Below are 17600 nucleotides of genomic sequence, written 5' to 3' on the forward strand. Positions count from 1 at the left end.
GACGCCCAGGAAGGGAAGTTTGCATCGGCCTCCTTTTCTAACGTGAACTGAACGGCACGTTCCATACTGTTGAGGTGGGCGAGCAAAGTGTTCGCCTAGTTTTTATGAACGACGCAAAAAAAATCGTCGACGTAACGCCAGAACACTTCTGGGTGAGGGGCAAAGAAGGCTAGCGCGCGTGCTTCCAGCGCTTACATGGTCAGGTTCGCCGCCGTGACCGAAATAGCGGCCGTGACCGAAATATTGTATATGTGGCGGTGGACACAGCAAAGGTACGGGATGACCTGGCTAGCTGCGGTTACCCAAAACTCTTTATAAGCGCAACGGAACGCCAACTGACCCGACGGGAACAACTGGACGCGCCTCCTGTCCCGATGAAGCGAGCTCGTATGCCCTACCTTCCAGGAACAAGTGGATGTTTGGCACAAGTTCTACGGGAATATGACATGCACGTGGCCCACGTTCCAGCCAGAAAGATATGCCGTGAGCTCGTGAGAGTCAAGGACCACTTGCCCAAGGAGCGCGTCGCCGGTGGAATGTAAGAGATGCCTTGTGCAGACTGCAGCGGCGTGTATATCGGGGAATCAGTGAATTATAACAATTGTCTGCAGCAGCACGCACCTGACATAAAGAATAAGGGCGTCCGCAACAATGCTTTACCCAAACACGCCGTCGTGAACGACCACAAGATTGATAGGGACAATGCAAGAATCCTCTAAACAGAAAATGTTACAGCATCACGGCTACACCTGGAATCCCTAAATATTCAGACCACAGGTAACACAGTCAATCGTAACGACGGAAATCTAAACCGGATCTACGCACGCTCTTTGCAGCGATTACTCAAGCCCACTTAAACGACCCACTTCTGCTGATCCATTTATTGTGAACAAGGCTTCCGTGCTGGAAACCGAAACGCCAGTACGTTTTGTTTGGACTGGTCGGCGTCTTTTTTTCGCTCCTAAAAGATGGTAAGAAAACAAACGAACAGAAAAAGAAAAGAAAGAGGAAGGATGGTTGCGTGTGTGATTTTATATCGTGCTCCTATTCAGCCCTCTGAAACGTGTATACAGGGAATAACAAGGTACCTTTTAAAATGGGGAGGAATTTGTCGCGGTCGCTTTGCAGTACTACATAATCTCGGAGCGAGGAAAGGCCGAGCGACTTAGCAAATGAACAGGTACCATGGCTGTATTCCTCGAACGAATGAGGGAGGCGTGCAGCTGTTTGATAAGATAATCCCGCAAAGGCCTTTGTTTATTGTATATAGGCGACATCGTCTGTAGGAAGCGGATGAATTAGTGATAAGCTTTGAAATTACGGGATGGCCCTCCGAAACGTTACAGCGCAGCTGTCACTGAATATGCTTCAAAACCAAAACAAAAAGACAAGCACTTGTGGAGAAGCGAGGTCACTACCACTTTTAAAGTATTCCATCAGCTTTCACCCTCGTATTCTAGAATTCAGCGAAAAAGATGCCAGCGTGTGCAGTTTTACACTTTCGATTTAATGACACGCATTCGAAACAATCCACACGCGGTATAAGATATTAAGGCCGCCGAAGCAGACAAAGTCTGCTCACAGACAAGACAAGTAGAAATGCAAGGAGAACGCCCTTGTCCTGGCTACATGTTATTCTTCACAATACTCTGCCACGTACTAAGTTGAAGGTATTTGAAACACCTACATAAACGCAACCGTGTGCAGCAATCCTAATTCGTACACCACTAACTGCTCTCGTAACCGTGTACACGTCGAAGTGAAGCCCGCAAAAGAAGACATAATATTCTCACTGGCCGGCCGTGCGCAAAAGAGGAGAAAACCTACCTAATCAGCTAATTTATGTTACCTAATATGCTCTGCTACTAATTTGCACGTGTTAAAATAGCTAATAAAAAAACAGCGCCCGCAGCAATTTTATTTTGGATGCGATGACACTACTCTAAACTGCGCAAATGTGGGAGTACGGAAGAAAATGCAACCGTAACAGCTTTAATCTACTCACTTAAAGGTCGCTCACTATTTAGGAGAGAACGCTATCGTCTGGCTAAATCTTATTTCTCGCAATACTTCGCCACCTACTATTTTGTAGGTTTTCGAAATAGCTACTAAGAAGCCAGCGTGATCAGCAATTGTTCTTTGGACACAATAAAACACTAGTAGTAGTTCATACGCTTTGAAATGTAAAGGCTGCAGAAGGAGGCTTAATCTACCCACGAACCGCGCGCAAGAAAATGAGAGAACGCACCCATACTGCCTAATGTTGTTCGTCGCAGTACTGAGCCACTAATAAATTGAAGGTGTTCGAAATAGCTATGAATAAGCTACAACGTGCAGTATTTGTATCCTGGATGAGACGCCACACCCTCGTCACACCGCACAAGCGGGCGAAAAGAATAGAAGGCCACAGCAGCAGTCACATTCCACTCACGGAAAGGGCACGCGCAAATGAGAGGAGCATGCACCTGTAATGACCAAATTTATTTCCTGAATATAATACACCAAATACCAAGTTTCAGGTGTTTGAAATAGCCACTAAGAAGGCAGCGTACGCAAAAATTCTACTTTGAACTCGTTTGCACACTCGTTACAGTGCAGATGCGGGAGAAGAAAAAAAGATAGGTGCATAAGCAGGGTAATCGACTCATAGACAGAGTGCGTGCGAATGAGGCGGCAGTGCACATGCCTTGGCTAAAGTTATTCCTATTAATACTCCGCAACTTAGTCAGTTGTATGTGTTTACTTTAGTTACTAAGGAGCCATGGTGTGCAGCAATAGTATGGGGGTGGGATGCCACACTATCGTAACAGTGCACAAGCGGGAGAATTGACAGAGGTACGTAGAAGCAAGCATACGCCACTCACGGAAAGCCCGCCCGCAAATGAGAAAACGAACGCAACATGGCTCACTGCTATTCTTCAAATTACTTCGATACTTACTGATTTCAAGGTGTTCGAAAATGCTTCTAGGAAACCAGCTTGTGCAGCTATTCTGCTGTGGACTTGACAACATACCCTGGTAACAGGGTACGAGCGGTAGAAAAAAAAAACGCCGCTGAAGCAGGCATAATCCACTGACGCAATTTGCGCTTGCGACTGGCGAGAGAACGCACCCCTTCTTGATAAAAATACTCCTCACAATGTTCCACAACTTACGAAGTTGCAGGTCTTCGAACTATCTGCTAAGAAGCCAGCTCGCACAATTGTACTTTGGACGCGACGAACACCCTCTCAGAAGTGCACACATGGCAGAAGAAAAGGAAGGCTAACGAAAGAGGCATAATCTAAACACCGGCAGGCCGCGCACGATAGAGGAGAGAAATGACCCACCCTTGGTAAATATTACAGCGGAAAACCTTGTAGTGCTTTGTGTATGTATGTGTTGGGTTTTACCGCGCTGCTGTTCCCGGCTGTGTTGTTTGTGCCAAGCAAAGCGCTGGTTCAATTCATTTTATTGCGCAATGGTATCACATTTGATGGGGAGAGTGTTTGGCCCAGTCGTTACTGGACTAGGATAATCTCCTGTGATCTCCAGTGCTCATGATTTATTTCGATGGTGCGAGAAACGATCACGCCCAAAGATAAATGCTCGACGATCAGACGCCACATTTTAATAGCCAACAGTTGCCTGTCCACATCACTTTGTTGGTTGCTGCTTCGCCGCTTCTGTATTTTTTGAGTTGTAGGGGAGCACAAGTTGGCTCCAAACAAACGCGTTTTTTAAAGAAAGCTGCGTTGTCTTTTGCTAAGTGACATGTGGTGTATGTGCTGGGTATATGCACCCTAAGCCTTCGACCAGCCGACAAGAAGTCCAACTCGTGTCATTCGCTGACAGCAAGATCTTCAGCAGCAGTCTAGACTCCGTCCGTATAAAGTGACGAAAGAAGACGTCATGAAAGCCACCATGATCACCGCAGGCACCATAACCAGACCTATCAATCCTGGCCCCGTTCTTCAGCTACCCAGAGAGTATCCCCCTTTATACCATGGACCACTTTCGGAGGACTGCGAAGTCTGGCTGACGCAAGCGAATGGGTCAAGCTCTTTAACAGATGAGACGACGCGGAGTGAAGATTCAGCTCGCACCTTTTTCGAAACCATGACATCTTCTTTGAGTCTTACAACAAATTCGGTATACAATTTTTAATGACATTTACCACATTTGGGCTAAAAGATCGGCCGCAGTGCGGTTGCAGACGCAGATAGAACGAAAGCTCGGTTGGGTTCGTCGAAGAGATTAAGATACTTTTCAGGCGTGTTGATCCTTGCATGGCGAAAGAAAAGAAGTTACAATTTTTAATGTGCGGTGTGAAGGTGGAAATGTTTTCTGGACTTGTCCGAGGTCCGCCCAAAACCGTCGCAGAATTTATGATCAAAGCCAACTCCATTGCGAAGGCTCTCGAAACATCCTAAGCAGTAATACTGCCACTTTGTTGGCAGGGCGAATGCGAACTACGTCGGCAGCATGCGGAGTCCGGCAGATAGCCTACGCGGGGCTAGTGTATAGGGAACAGCTGCGGAACCTTCTTTCGACACCGCCGCAACCACAAGACGCTTTACCGAAGCAATTAGGGAGGAAGTACAGCAAGCACTGGGAACTTGTACGACGCTTAGAAATACTCCGCTAGCGATGGACATGGCCTACGCGGCTGCTGTCTGTCGACCTGGCCCACATAAACCCTATCGTGACCACGCACTATACCGTGGTCCCATGTAACCGGTCCAACCACTTTCGGTGGATCCCCCTGCCCAAAGGGAGACCGGGATAACGCCCGGTAATCGTCCGCAGAGCTACCTCTGCGGAGACGTCGACCACATCTACCGCCGCTACCCTTACAAGAGGCTCGGTTTGCGAGCATTCTGCTTGAATGCACCACGCCTCTACCCGGTCACTTGCCCACGGTGATGGAACAATACCTGCAACGAAACAAACCGACGTCAAGCGTGCTTCAACCGTTCACCATCACCCTACCCACAGTGATCGCCAAGCCATCAAAGCAATGCAGGCTCACTCGTGGCAGGTCCTCAAGCCCGCGTAGGGAAAACTGAAATAGCAACCTCTGGAGGTAAAACTTCACAACGGCGGGAAAATGACAACCCTCCACAGACGTCAGTCTCGACGTTGGCGAGAATGACGAAAAAGAGTGACCAAAGTTTGCTTATTGACCGCGGTTTCTCTATCGCAAAGAGGCATTAAACGCTTTAAGCGATGCCAATCGCACGTTTCGCTCAGTAATTTTACGGAGGAATACCAGCACTTAAACAAGTTCGCTGCAGTTGCGTTCCTCGAAGAAACGCAAGATGCAAATGACGTAATTGTGGTCACGAAATTTGAATGCGCACCCGAAATTGCCTCAAAGTTTCCGCATCCCTTATTCGTGAATCTGGCACTATCGCGAGACTGACGAAACAAATTATTATCTTTGCTGCATCGCTGCAGCTATTCTTCGCCGAACTCAAAATAACGTCAGACACCTGTAGACAAGCACCGAATAATAACCGAAGATAAAGGCCGACCTACCCGACAGTCACCGTACCGCGCGTCTTAAAAAAAACGGTAAGCTATCCGGGCACAGGTGAGAGACACTCTCAGCAACGACATTACACAGCCATCGAAAACTCCCTGGGCTGCGCCAGTCACACTCGTGATTAAAAAAAGATGGCATTTTAAGATGATCGGTTCACTACCGGGCACTGGACAGAATCACCAATAAGCACCTAAACCCCCTGCCACAAATCGACGATGTCCTCGAACTCCTCTGCAGCGCTAAGTACTTTTCACGGAATAATCTCAAGACAACCAGCTGAAAATTTAAGGTGACGACAGACATCGAGAAATGCCCACAATTGTAACTTCAGACGGCCTTTACGAGTTCAAGGGGATGCCGTTTGGGCTGTGCATGGCCCCAGAAACGTTTCAAAGAGTCATGGACACTCTGCTAGGTTGTCCTAAGCGGCACACCTGTCTCGTATACCTCGACAACGCTGTAGTATTCACCGGAACTTTGAGCAAAAGACTTGAAAGGTTGGAGTCTGTACTTGAGGCCATTCGCACTTCGAGGTTATCGCTGAAGCCAGAAAAGCGCCGCTCCGCACACGAGGAAGTAAAGTTTTTGGGCCGTGCCGTGAATGCCGCAGGAGTCTTCCCTCACACGGCGAATATTTCCGCAATAGTAAACTTCCCAAGATGGAAAGGCAACAAGGGCGTACAAAGATGTCTCGTCTCGGACAGTGTGCATACTATTGGCTCTTTGTCGCAAGCCTCGCACGCATTACATAGCCACTTACACGTGTAAGCGAATATAGGACCCATTTAGCAGAAAAAACGGCCACGAAAAAGCAATCTTGAAGCTGCAACAACGCCTTTAAAAACCGCCCGAGCTCGCTCAGTTCAACAAAAATGGCGAAACAGAAAAGAACGGCGACCCCATTGACTATGCTTGCTTGCCGCCATCGTCAGAAAGAAAGCTGTTCCAAAATCTAATCACCTACGACACACGTGGTATGTCGACGGAAGAGAAAAACTACGCGGGTCACGAGAAAGAGTGCATTGCTAATATATCGTCCATTTCAAATTATTGCCCTCGCGTGTGCGGTAGATCATTCAAGTTTTGTACAGACCACCATGTGCTGTGGTACCTCCTCATATTGAACGACCCGTCTGGCCGTCTTGAGCGGTGTAGTTTGCGCCTGCATGAGTTCGACATGACAATCGTCCATAAATATGGCAGGATACGCTCTGACGCAGCCTGTCAGCCATGCCTTGTCGACTTACCACCACAAGACTGCCGTGAAGACAGGTCGTTCTTCGGAGCTGGGACGAAGAGTCACCTAGCCGCCTAGCAGCCTGCCTACCCCGACTTGCGCGTCATGATCGACTACTTCCAAGCACCAAATGCCGCCGTAGCTAGCACCTTAGAAAACGCAACTTGCCGGCATTCATCCTAAAAAACTCCGTCCTTGCGAAGAAAAATTTCAACCCGGGAACGAGATGGAATTTTTTTGTTGTCATCCCCGAAGACCTTAGTGAGGAAATTTTGAAGCCTGCCACGGCGACTCGTCTTCTGGACATCTTAACACAGCTCGCCCTAGTAAATAAATCAAGACTCAGTTCTCCCAGAGTCTCCATACATACCACGTCATCCACTACGTCCGGGGCTTCCTTGACTATCAGCGACAAAAAACGATACCGACGACTCCCGCCGAAATACTGCAGCCAATGGCCGTCCATTTGAGGCAACTCTGACTGATTAGATTAGACCTTATCGGCCGTTCTTTATGTCACAGTCCCAGAACAAGTGTACTGGCGTAGCAACCGACGACGTGACGCGCTACGCAGAGACCGCTTCTTCTCACAAAAAGACTGCACAAGAACTCGGGAAATTCTTACAAAACCAAGTTATTCTGCGACATGAAGCCCATGTCCTACCCACTGATCGCGGAACGGTGTTCACGGCGGAGCTAATGCAAGGCCTCCTACATTACGGCAACACGCAGCACCACCAGACAACTTATCACCTTCCGAAGAATGGACTAACTGCACACCTAAAGAAGCTAAACAAGGCAATGGCTGATATGCTACGTTGAGTAGAAACATTCCACAAAATACTCCCTTATGGCACGTTCGCGTACACTACAGCTGTCCAGGAAACTACGCGCATGACTCCATTCGACCTTGTCTATGGTCGACAGCCAAAGACGATTCGCGACTGCATGCTGCCACACGTAGACGACGGTGACCTCAACTGGGGTGTGACCTCAACTGGGTGACCTCAACTGGGATACCATGGACCTGCAGGTAGCGGGTTCCGTATGATAAACTTTCGACGTGGAGACGCCGATTATAAACTGGGTGATTCTATGCGCTTTTGGACCCCGAAACAGTAACGCAGACTTAGTGACAAGCATCTGCGACGTATTCCGGTCTATACCTAAGTCTGCAACGTGTTGGCCAATTTACCTACGGAGGGATCCCCGACAGTGATTCCGGCACATCACGACGATGCAAGCATCCCGATGTCGTCCACGTGGTTCTGTAAAATCCTTAGTACGTAAGAGGACATGTTTTCTTTGTTCAGACTGTTGTCTTATTTTAACATCGGCTCGATGTACTCTTACAAGAAGTAGTGCCGCGAACCTTGCATTGGTTTGTTTTTGTTTGTGTGGTGTTTTAGGGTCCGGTGGTTCCCGGCACTGTTATCCGTGTGCACGGCAAAGCCCGTGTTTCCTTCTTCTTTATTCCACACGAGTCATCTTATTTGATAGGGAGAGTGTTTCGCCCCGTCGTTACTGTTCTAGAATAATGCACTGTGATCCCCAGTTTTATTGATGTAATTCCACGCTTCGAGAAACGATTAGGCCCAAAGATAAATACTCGGTGAGCAGATGCCGCGGTAGTCAATTTCACAATAATCGCCTGCGCACGTCTTTTTGTTGGCTGCTGCTTCGCTGCCTCTGCATCATTTGAATTTTTATGGGAGCACAAGTTCGCTCCGATGAACTTGCCTTTCTTCCAAGACAGCTGCATCTTGTTTGTGTATTTGACAATATTATTTACAATAATATAAAACTTACTAAGTTTCGGGGGTTGAATTAGCTACTAAGACGCCTGCATGCGATCAATTGTACTTTGGATGCCAGGTCACCCACTCGTACCAGTGCACACGTGGGAGAAGAGAAAAGAACACCAGAGAAGCAGGCGTTATCTTCTCACGTACACGGCATGCGAGAACATGAGAGAGCGCCCCTATTTTTGCGGAACTTTATTCCTTGCATTGCTCCCCACTTACTAGTTTTCAGGGTTTGGAGGCAGCTATAAGAAGCGAGCGCACATAGCAAGTGTACTTTGCCCGGGATAATACGCTCGTAGTATTCACACGTGGGAGAAAAAAAAAGGGGCTGTAAAAGCAGGCACAATCGACTTGTGGACAAGGCGCCCTCGGATGAGGAAAAAAACTCCACCGCAATGGGCAAATGGTGACCGATTACAATACTTCGCCACTTACAAAGGTGGATGTTTTCGAATCAGCTACGCAAAAGCCTAACAGGGAACCGCATTGCGTGCTACAGATATCGTGTAGGTGTAAGCAATCGGCATTGTATATGTCCAGAAGACGTGCTACTGGTGTCTAAATTACGTCTATTGCATGTTTCGACAACTACAAAAAAACCGTCTAAATCACGTGAAAATATTTCAGAATGCATTTGTCAACGTAAGTTTATAAGCTGCCTGCAGGATGTTACCTTAGTTGTGCATTTAATAGCTACTGTAGTGGTAGGTATGCAGGACCTATAGGTATATATATCCGGCATGCTTTTTATGTCCTCAGGAGAAACATATGTTTGTTAATTCTACGTCTGGTCTACAATATTATGGTGGTGGTGAGTTGGACACGTATGCATTAACTCTACTCTGTTTTGAGGGTACTTAGAGCTTTTTACAGTTACGTTCCCAATTGTGCGATCAGGTTGTGAGCGTATGAATTCAAATTTCTGAATCGCGGATTATTCTTTCTTTGCTTTTTGTAGCACAGAACCGTATTTGTATTAAGGATCTTCGATTGCTTTATATCGGCTGTGTTAAGCGGTAACCACGTACGGTTGTGGGCTGAATCCCATGCAGTCACGTACTCTGTGCAACATGGAGGCGAACAGATACAACGCACACGTTGAAGCATGTTCTCGAATGTATGACAAGGCCAGCTGTTTGAGTGGGCACTGCAAAGCATAAAAACCAGTCGGGCTTGTTGGTTCATGCCAGTATTTACAGCGCACAGACGCAAGGACAAAGAGGAACGTTACAACACACGCGCTTGTGCCGTAACATTCCACTGCGCACTTCGTACGTCTGCGCTGCAAATAATTGTCACTTGAAAGTTGTTACTGTCTGGAACAAATCACAGCCGCTGCCCCACACTCTTTTGTTTCTTCACAAATACGGGCGCTGTTAGGTGACCCCAGAGCATGCAACCAGCTGCCTCTGCAAGCAACAAAACTGCTGTTGAGTTCTCTCTTCATGATGACAAGCCAGTGTGGTTTCTTCGTAAACCGAAAGGTTTACTGAGTATATGTGCTTTCCCATGCCAAAGCTGCAAGACACAATATCGAGGAATAGTGTCTCTTCGTCAGAACCAAACTTCTTCAGCACTAAGCAGAAAGAGTTCGCAGTGCCCTGTGCCTTAATAATGGGTCTAAGCTGACACATTCCAGCACAGAGCTAATATTAAAAATATGTTGCTCTGCTATGAGATGAAGTGAATCTGCTATGTATTACCACGGGCGCTGGATGAGAGGCGCACTGACGTGCAACCTGCCGCGTGCTCCCAAACCGGCGTGAGGGTGCCTAGTACCCATCGCTGCCGCGGCGGCGCCACCGTTCCGGGACTGGTTGCGGTGAGCGCAGCCCGCGGGACGCCGGCTTTTGGGCCGCTTATTTCGAAGTGTGGGCTTATCATCGGCGTTCCACGCTCCGCATAAGGCATTTACCAGCACTAATGTTACGCCTGTTAAAAGACAAAGACGATTAGCGGCGGCCGAGCTTAATTTGGTCAAGGTGGAAGTTAAATTCCATTCACAGCAGCAGCATTACGCGTTGATAGTGTGGCTTCTGTCTTGCATTGCTGTGTCGTTGTGTCTCACGTCGCCCGGCATGCTGCTTGTGACCTCACGCACGGCAGAGATTTACGTTTTGTCTGCAAGCTGCGACTGCAGAGAATATATTAAAATTCCCGACAAGCAGAAACAATGTTTTTGTGGCGGCGCTTGTTATTTATGAGTGCCAACACTTCTCAATGTTTAAGACGTAACCAACTTTTATGTAGGTTTTTCCTCGTGTACTAAATAAAACACCCCAATTCGTAATAATCTCACGGCACATATGACTTGATTACACGTTATTTAGTTATGAAGTAATACTAATATCATGTCGGCCCTTTTTTATTTTGATAATACATATATATACACTTGAATAAAAAGCGATTCCAGTTTCTACCTGATATTTTTACTTCTTCCCTGTAGCCTCTAAAAAAATTAAGGAGAGCAGATGGGATTTCCGGGTCGACAAAAAACTTTGAAAAAAATATTTGGCGAGTTTGGCAAGCTAAATTTTTGCCCGGACACGAAAGAAAAAAGCGAAATTGTACAGAAATTCCAAAAATTGCCTAATAATGCGTAAGCATTCGAACACCGCTTTTCCACTTCACGTTTTCTTGTTTTCTTTGCTATTTTAAACCAACAATTGTACATCTTGAATATCATAATTATTAATTGTTCTAACTGCGTGAATTACACATTATTTGTGCAGATACAAGGCATTGCACTTGTTGCATTACGTAGAGATTATGCTAGGGTACTCAAAAAAGAAAGGTGACGTAATAATAACGTATGTGAAAATTTTCTTACGCTACGAAAATTAATTCGAATTGTAGCGCAGTATGTTCACAGATCAAAACTAGCGCAACGTCTTTAGAGCGCACTAATTTGAGCGCATACTGGTGCTGCTCCAGGAGCCCGGCCGTTAGCTTCAGGGATAAATGCGTATGGGTTTAAATCGGGGGTGAAATAACGGAGGATGTAGCGCTTGTTCTCATCGCAAAGTTTGAAAAATGCTTAGCAACGTGGACCGCGTACGCACTGTTTCTTGAACACAGCACGGTGCATTTATTTTTCTTTCTATACAACCTCGAGCTGTAATCAAGTTTTCATAGCGCGTTTAAAGGCATTGTCGTGCCTGCGAAAATAAAACAACCCAAATCTCTATGCGCGGCAAGACATGATCGGGCCAGTATAAGAGTATCAAAAAAAAAAGACACGCATAGCAAAATGTCTAGTCTTTTCAAATCCTTTTTCGACCATCCTATCGCCTGTCCTCGTTTTATGAGGTGCGCATTCCGCCCGGCCAACATGTTTTTGCAAAGAAGTGTCTTTAGGCAAGCTTTAATCCGCCGCCGGCAAATATTCATCGCTCTCCCGTGTGTCGACACCGCGTTTCCCGAGAAAAGGTGACATTTTTGAAATTTCGGACGAATAAAGTCCCACCAAATACCTGCCGCTTGAACTGTAACTAATGAACTTGCGGCTTTAAACTGTGCAACGCGGTTTACATGCTGTGTGTGAGACGCTTTGTACAAAGCTAACCGGTGGTTATTATGTTTTTGTTGAATATTATCTTTTTTTAACAATGTTGTCGAATATGGAGCATCTTTATAGATTTGTTAGATTTAAAATGTATTGCCTATATCTCATTCAAGAATTATTTTAACTTCTGGCTGCTTCAGTCACGGCCGGGCGGCTGGATCGAGCGACAGACTGGCACACTTACATACATACGGACAGACAGTTTTCGCGGTTGAGTAGCCCAGGAAGGACAACCACATCTTTAAAACCCGTGCGCTGGCTGTCTCTCTCAGTCGGTGCAAGCGCTCGCCTACGGGGACCGCCCCGCTCCGTCCCGAAACCAGTCCCCGAACGCTAGCGCCGCGAGGGAGTCAAGCGGCGGCAAACGTAACCACCGCCACTCACGCCCTCGCCCGTTGAAATCCGGGCGACGCGGCAGGCCGCACCTTGCGGGCGCTCTCATCCAGCGGCCGTGGTATTACATAAGTGTTGAGAATTGTAAATAGCAAGCAGTTTTAGAACTTTGACCATTTTGAAATGGCGTATATATCAAGCGCAGCGTGGCACGCATCCAACCACCTAAGCGTACTTTCTTTCCCTCACCCATGTTCTGTATTTTGTAACGCATTGATTCATAAAACAGTGGAGTATAAGTGTGTGGTATCAACAGCGCAAACATGTGCTTGTGGTAACTGCTTCAGGTGGCACAGAAAATTTATGGCCACCAGAACGCGCAACCACAGATGAACAGAAGCTTGTCATCAATTAAAACTTCACGTCAGGAAAAGGCAGAAATCAGTAACAGCCAGACTGCACTGATGAGCTTTATCTCTCTTGGCACAATAGAACCGAATCTTGCAATGTGGGCTGCCCCAGAGACTGATAAAAAAACACGGCTGCACATGACCCTATAAAAAGGAACTACCAAGTCCTTTATAGGTACAAACTCTGACCTTATGAAACGAAACTAAAAAGTTGATTAGAGTTACAAACTTTGGCACTGCTTAATATTGAGGATATTTATACTGGCACTATAATGTACTAATAAACAATAGTGACCTAGAAATACGAATATGTTATTCAAATTCCGAATGCAAAATGCGACTTGGCACAAGAAAACACAGAAATAAAAAATAGAAATTCTGAGAAAGCACACTAATAATGGCCACAAAGAAACATTTCTCTTCCTCCTCAACAGAGCCATGAAGACAAAATACAAGTTTGCTTTATTCGGAAGATTTGGCATTTAATAGTGTACCCAGCTCTTGTCCGGATGTAAACGATGTTTTATTCACTGACAAATAATTCATTAGACATAAAGGTTTTATTTTCCCTCTAAATCGTGTTTTTGTTGTCTGCAATGACCCCATTGAGCCTACAGCATTTGCAGCTGACTGGAAAGCCTTGTTTCCCGTTAGTGAACCCAAATGGCGACCCCATACCGTGGCAAGCCAGTTTCTGTCTTTGTGTCAGGGAGAAAATAATCGTTTCCTGCAAGCGAGTGCTCGCCAGACAATTGTGGTGACGTAAGACATCGTTGCCAGTATCGTCTAAAATACCCCACAGCACCGGATTCATGTGCATTTAAACCAAGCATGTTTCGCCCAGTACCAACAGCAGTACGCATCGGTACTTATATGGTTACGTTTACTTTTGTAACTTCCACTGTCTGTCCCACCATTCTTACTGCTTTAAAATGAATATGGCCTAAAATTAAGCGCAAATAGCCCGTTCAGCAGGCGTATAGGCTTTGCTTAATTTGCGTTTGCTTTTGCCGGCCTCCGCAAAATGGAGATCTGGCTCGTACGCCATCATAGGCTTTGTAGCCGGAAATGATAAAGTGGGTCGCATGGCCTTTGTTTTCTTCCTACTTTATACATCCTATTTGAATGAAGTTTACATTAAAATGGTGTCAGTATTGTTCTAACGAGGTAACGTTTTGAATCGACCAAACTTGTGTTTAGTCTTCATGACTCATTTAGAAAAGATATATTTATATATATAGATATGGTAAAAGAGCCCTGATCAAAACTAATTAACTGTGACTACGAAAGATTTGTATCACGAGACAACTCATTATTGCTTTATAAAAACAGGATATGGTAAAAGAGCCCTGATCAAAACTAATTAACTGTGACTACGAAAGATTTGTATCACGAGACAACTCATTATTGCTTTATAAAAACAGGATATCAACACAATACTGAGGTTTTAAAAATATTAATGCCGCCAAAAACAGCATACAGATTCTAAAGCTTATTGTTTCTCGTTTAAAGAGCCGTACATTATGTCCAACTATTACACAAAGATACAAAGGCGATCGAAAACCACTGAAACCCTAATGGCAAAACGCTTGAAGACCAACTGAAGCATTTTTCAAGCTAGCTGATGAATTCATGTTAATTTGTAGGAGATAAGCGTAAATACCGAGAAAAGTATTTCTATACAGAGGCACAATTAACACCAGCTTAAAGGCACGTTGACGTCAGTCATTCTCTCAGACTTGTAGTGTCTCTTTTATCCTGCTTCTTCATGGGGCTCAAGCCTAAAATGAGTAAAGGCAAAAACAGATATTTTTATGAACATGGGGATCTTCCATAAGAAGTGCTTCCTAGGCCACCGGGACGTGCACCAAGCGGCCGCCAAGCTCTGTTGCATACCTGCCATAAGCACCAGTACCAGAAGGCATAAACAATGGTGAGCAGGAATACAGGTCTCGCTGTCTTGATCGGGTGCAGTAAAAAATAGTGAGCGGTACTGCACAAACCTTTGGAGTTTTCCCTCACTGAGGATGCATTATGCTCATAGCAATATTTTCTCGATACATTCGGAATACAGGAATATTTTCTCAATACATTCATGCTCCTTCAACACGTGTTGCAAAACTCCTTCATGCCAGCTGTGTAGCAGTGTCTGCACAGCAGTGTCTGCAGGTGTACGCCCCGTGCTGGCTTTTATGCCGGAAAGCATATAAAGGCCCACAGCTTGAACAGTGAAGGGCTACGCTATGATGCATAGAAATATCGAATTTAAACTTTTCCGCCTGTTATTTCGCACATCTGAAAAGTGAGAATAAAAGAAATCTTAAAGACAAGGAGGGCATTTGATTTCATGCGATTCCGGTTGTCAAACCATTGCATGCTTTTTTGTGTTCCCATGACTTTGCCCAATTTGGTTCGAACTCGGAATGGTGCGTGGGTTTTAAAACTGCTGCAGGAAAGCCACCATAAAATCGAGAACACGAGAAAATGTAGTGCTGCTCGTTGGTACCAGAGGTTACAATACTGCCAATAGAATACATATAAGCTGTCTCTCAACCGCGATAATATTATTCACTTGTCGCTGTGGTTTGCACTTTTGTCGTCCTGAATTTCGAATGCCAGCGAGTCTTGATGGAAACCCAGAAAAGAAAAATCCTCCCTATGTCAACATCACCAGTTATGTCAATTAAATTGGGTGATGGTTCCAAAACCGGTTGCTCTAAATGGACCGAAACTCACAAAACATTAATTGCTGCCCCGGTTTGCCTTCTGGGTGCAGATTGTGATTTCTAGAAACCCATTTCGATGATGCAAGAGTGTATGTGGGTGAGCTGATTTTGTTCTTATTTGACCGCTTTTATGTGCTTAACGACAACATGGTTCGATGCATAATGATAGGACAAAACAATTTTGTTTTCTGGATTAAATGCAATAAAGCTTAACCTAGACATGTAAGCATGCCTAGAAGAAAGCGCTATAAATAAATTGATAGCACGTTGACACCTCCAATCAGGTTATAATCTCGACACTTGGATGTTTTTTTTCACACCTGCAAAACAAGTACAGCGGCAACTGTAACAATCAAACCGCATGTTCACGTCAGCAGCACGACAACTTACTGCGCTGCCATGGCATGTTAAAGGAACTCAGACATGTTTATGATAACGTAAAAATGTAAGCTAAAGCATCGGGCCCCACTACACGAACCCCGAAGTGCAAAATAAAAGTGACAGGTAGAAGTGCACAACTACTGAGGGTGATTCCCACAACTGCTGTTACATTCCGAACCCGAGACTTCACCTTTCCACGACAGGCCATCCGTGCGAGTAAGCTTTGAAGCTATAAGCAGTAGCTATCAGAGCAACTCGTCATTACCCTGACTACAGCTCTTTTCCGCCCATAGCTGGCTCATGCAGCAGGAGCGTGAAAAGGTAAACGGCAGCCCAACGCAACACTACTTTGGGCCGAGTTATAATCACTGAGCGGGCGGCAGCATGAAAGTGCGAAAGATATTCTACCTCCGTCTTCTTTATTCCAGCAACATGCGAGAGTCTGTGGTCACTATTGACGGCACCAGCGCGATATCGAGTGCTGCTGCTCTCGGTACAATCGCTACCACCTGAGATCTTCTGACCAAAACAGTACTTGTTTTCATAGGTTCGAAATAGGCTTTTATGACAGCTTTACAGCTGAAATGTTCTTGAGTAGGATACAATTGCCAAATCCTCAAAAAAAGACTTTGATGGCTCCACAAATCACAACTAGGGTATAGTGCCCCATTCTCTATGCCTGTACCTTCATTTTACCTAAAAATGCTGGCTTTGGAGTCCAGCACATTGATTAGTTGTTCTCTGAATATAGAAAGGTATTTTGGAATTTGAAATCACACAGAACATAAGTTAAAAAGGAAAGGCATTTCCGAATCTAGTTTCGAAGTTACAATGGCAAAAATCGAATACCTCAAGAGATGAAATTTGCCCGTACACTCGCAGTATTCGTTTTTTTTGGAGCATTTTATTAGTTGTGTGCACGACAGGTGAGAGCCCCAAAATAAAGTTTATTTTCTCTTACCTGCCACTTTGCACAGAAAGGAGGAAAATGTCCCTCAAATGACGTGCCGCATTTGTGGCAAAAGCGCGGCAATTTCTGTGGGGGCGACAAAATTTGGCCGAGTCCGAACGACCAAAGCAATCAGGTGACTAACGCGGGAGAAATCGCCTCACTTCTACAGCTCCAGCCGCACGTGTGAACAGGCATTACGAGTTCTATTTTGGAAAACAGAGGAAGGGGGAGGGCTAGAAAAGAAGCACTTTTTGCTCATTGGCCGAGAAGGAGAGGTTAGGTTCACTAAACAAAGTAACCACTTATGCAAGAGTGAGACAAGTAATTTAACACCCGACAATAGGAGAATCATAGAGGTACCCACACTATAGCCATTCATGTTCTTAGGGAACACGAGTGCTTGAATGCTTTTCTGCTCATCAAATCCTACAATCCTGCCATGTAAAATCTTTATCCCCTAGACTAGAGGCCTCACAAAGAATCACCAGGCCGCGGGGAAAATCTTTGGAGGGGCATCAGGCTCCATTGTGGAAATAGCAAGGCGCATTTGCTTTACCTGTCTTGGGTCACGGAAATCGGCGTGATAATTAATAATGCTGACTACTTTCATATCAATGGTCAAGCCGTTAACCTGCTGCGTTGAAGGCTGCTTACCTGAGTAGAG

The sequence above is a fragment of the Haemaphysalis longicornis genome, unplaced genomic scaffold (assembly GCF_048455015.1).
Source record: "Haemaphysalis longicornis isolate Haplotype H1 unplaced genomic scaffold, Haemaphysalis longicornis Haplotype H1 scaffold_5, whole genome shotgun sequence".
In the NCBI taxonomy this organism is placed as follows: domain Eukaryota; kingdom Metazoa; phylum Arthropoda; class Arachnida; order Ixodida; family Ixodidae; genus Haemaphysalis; species Haemaphysalis longicornis.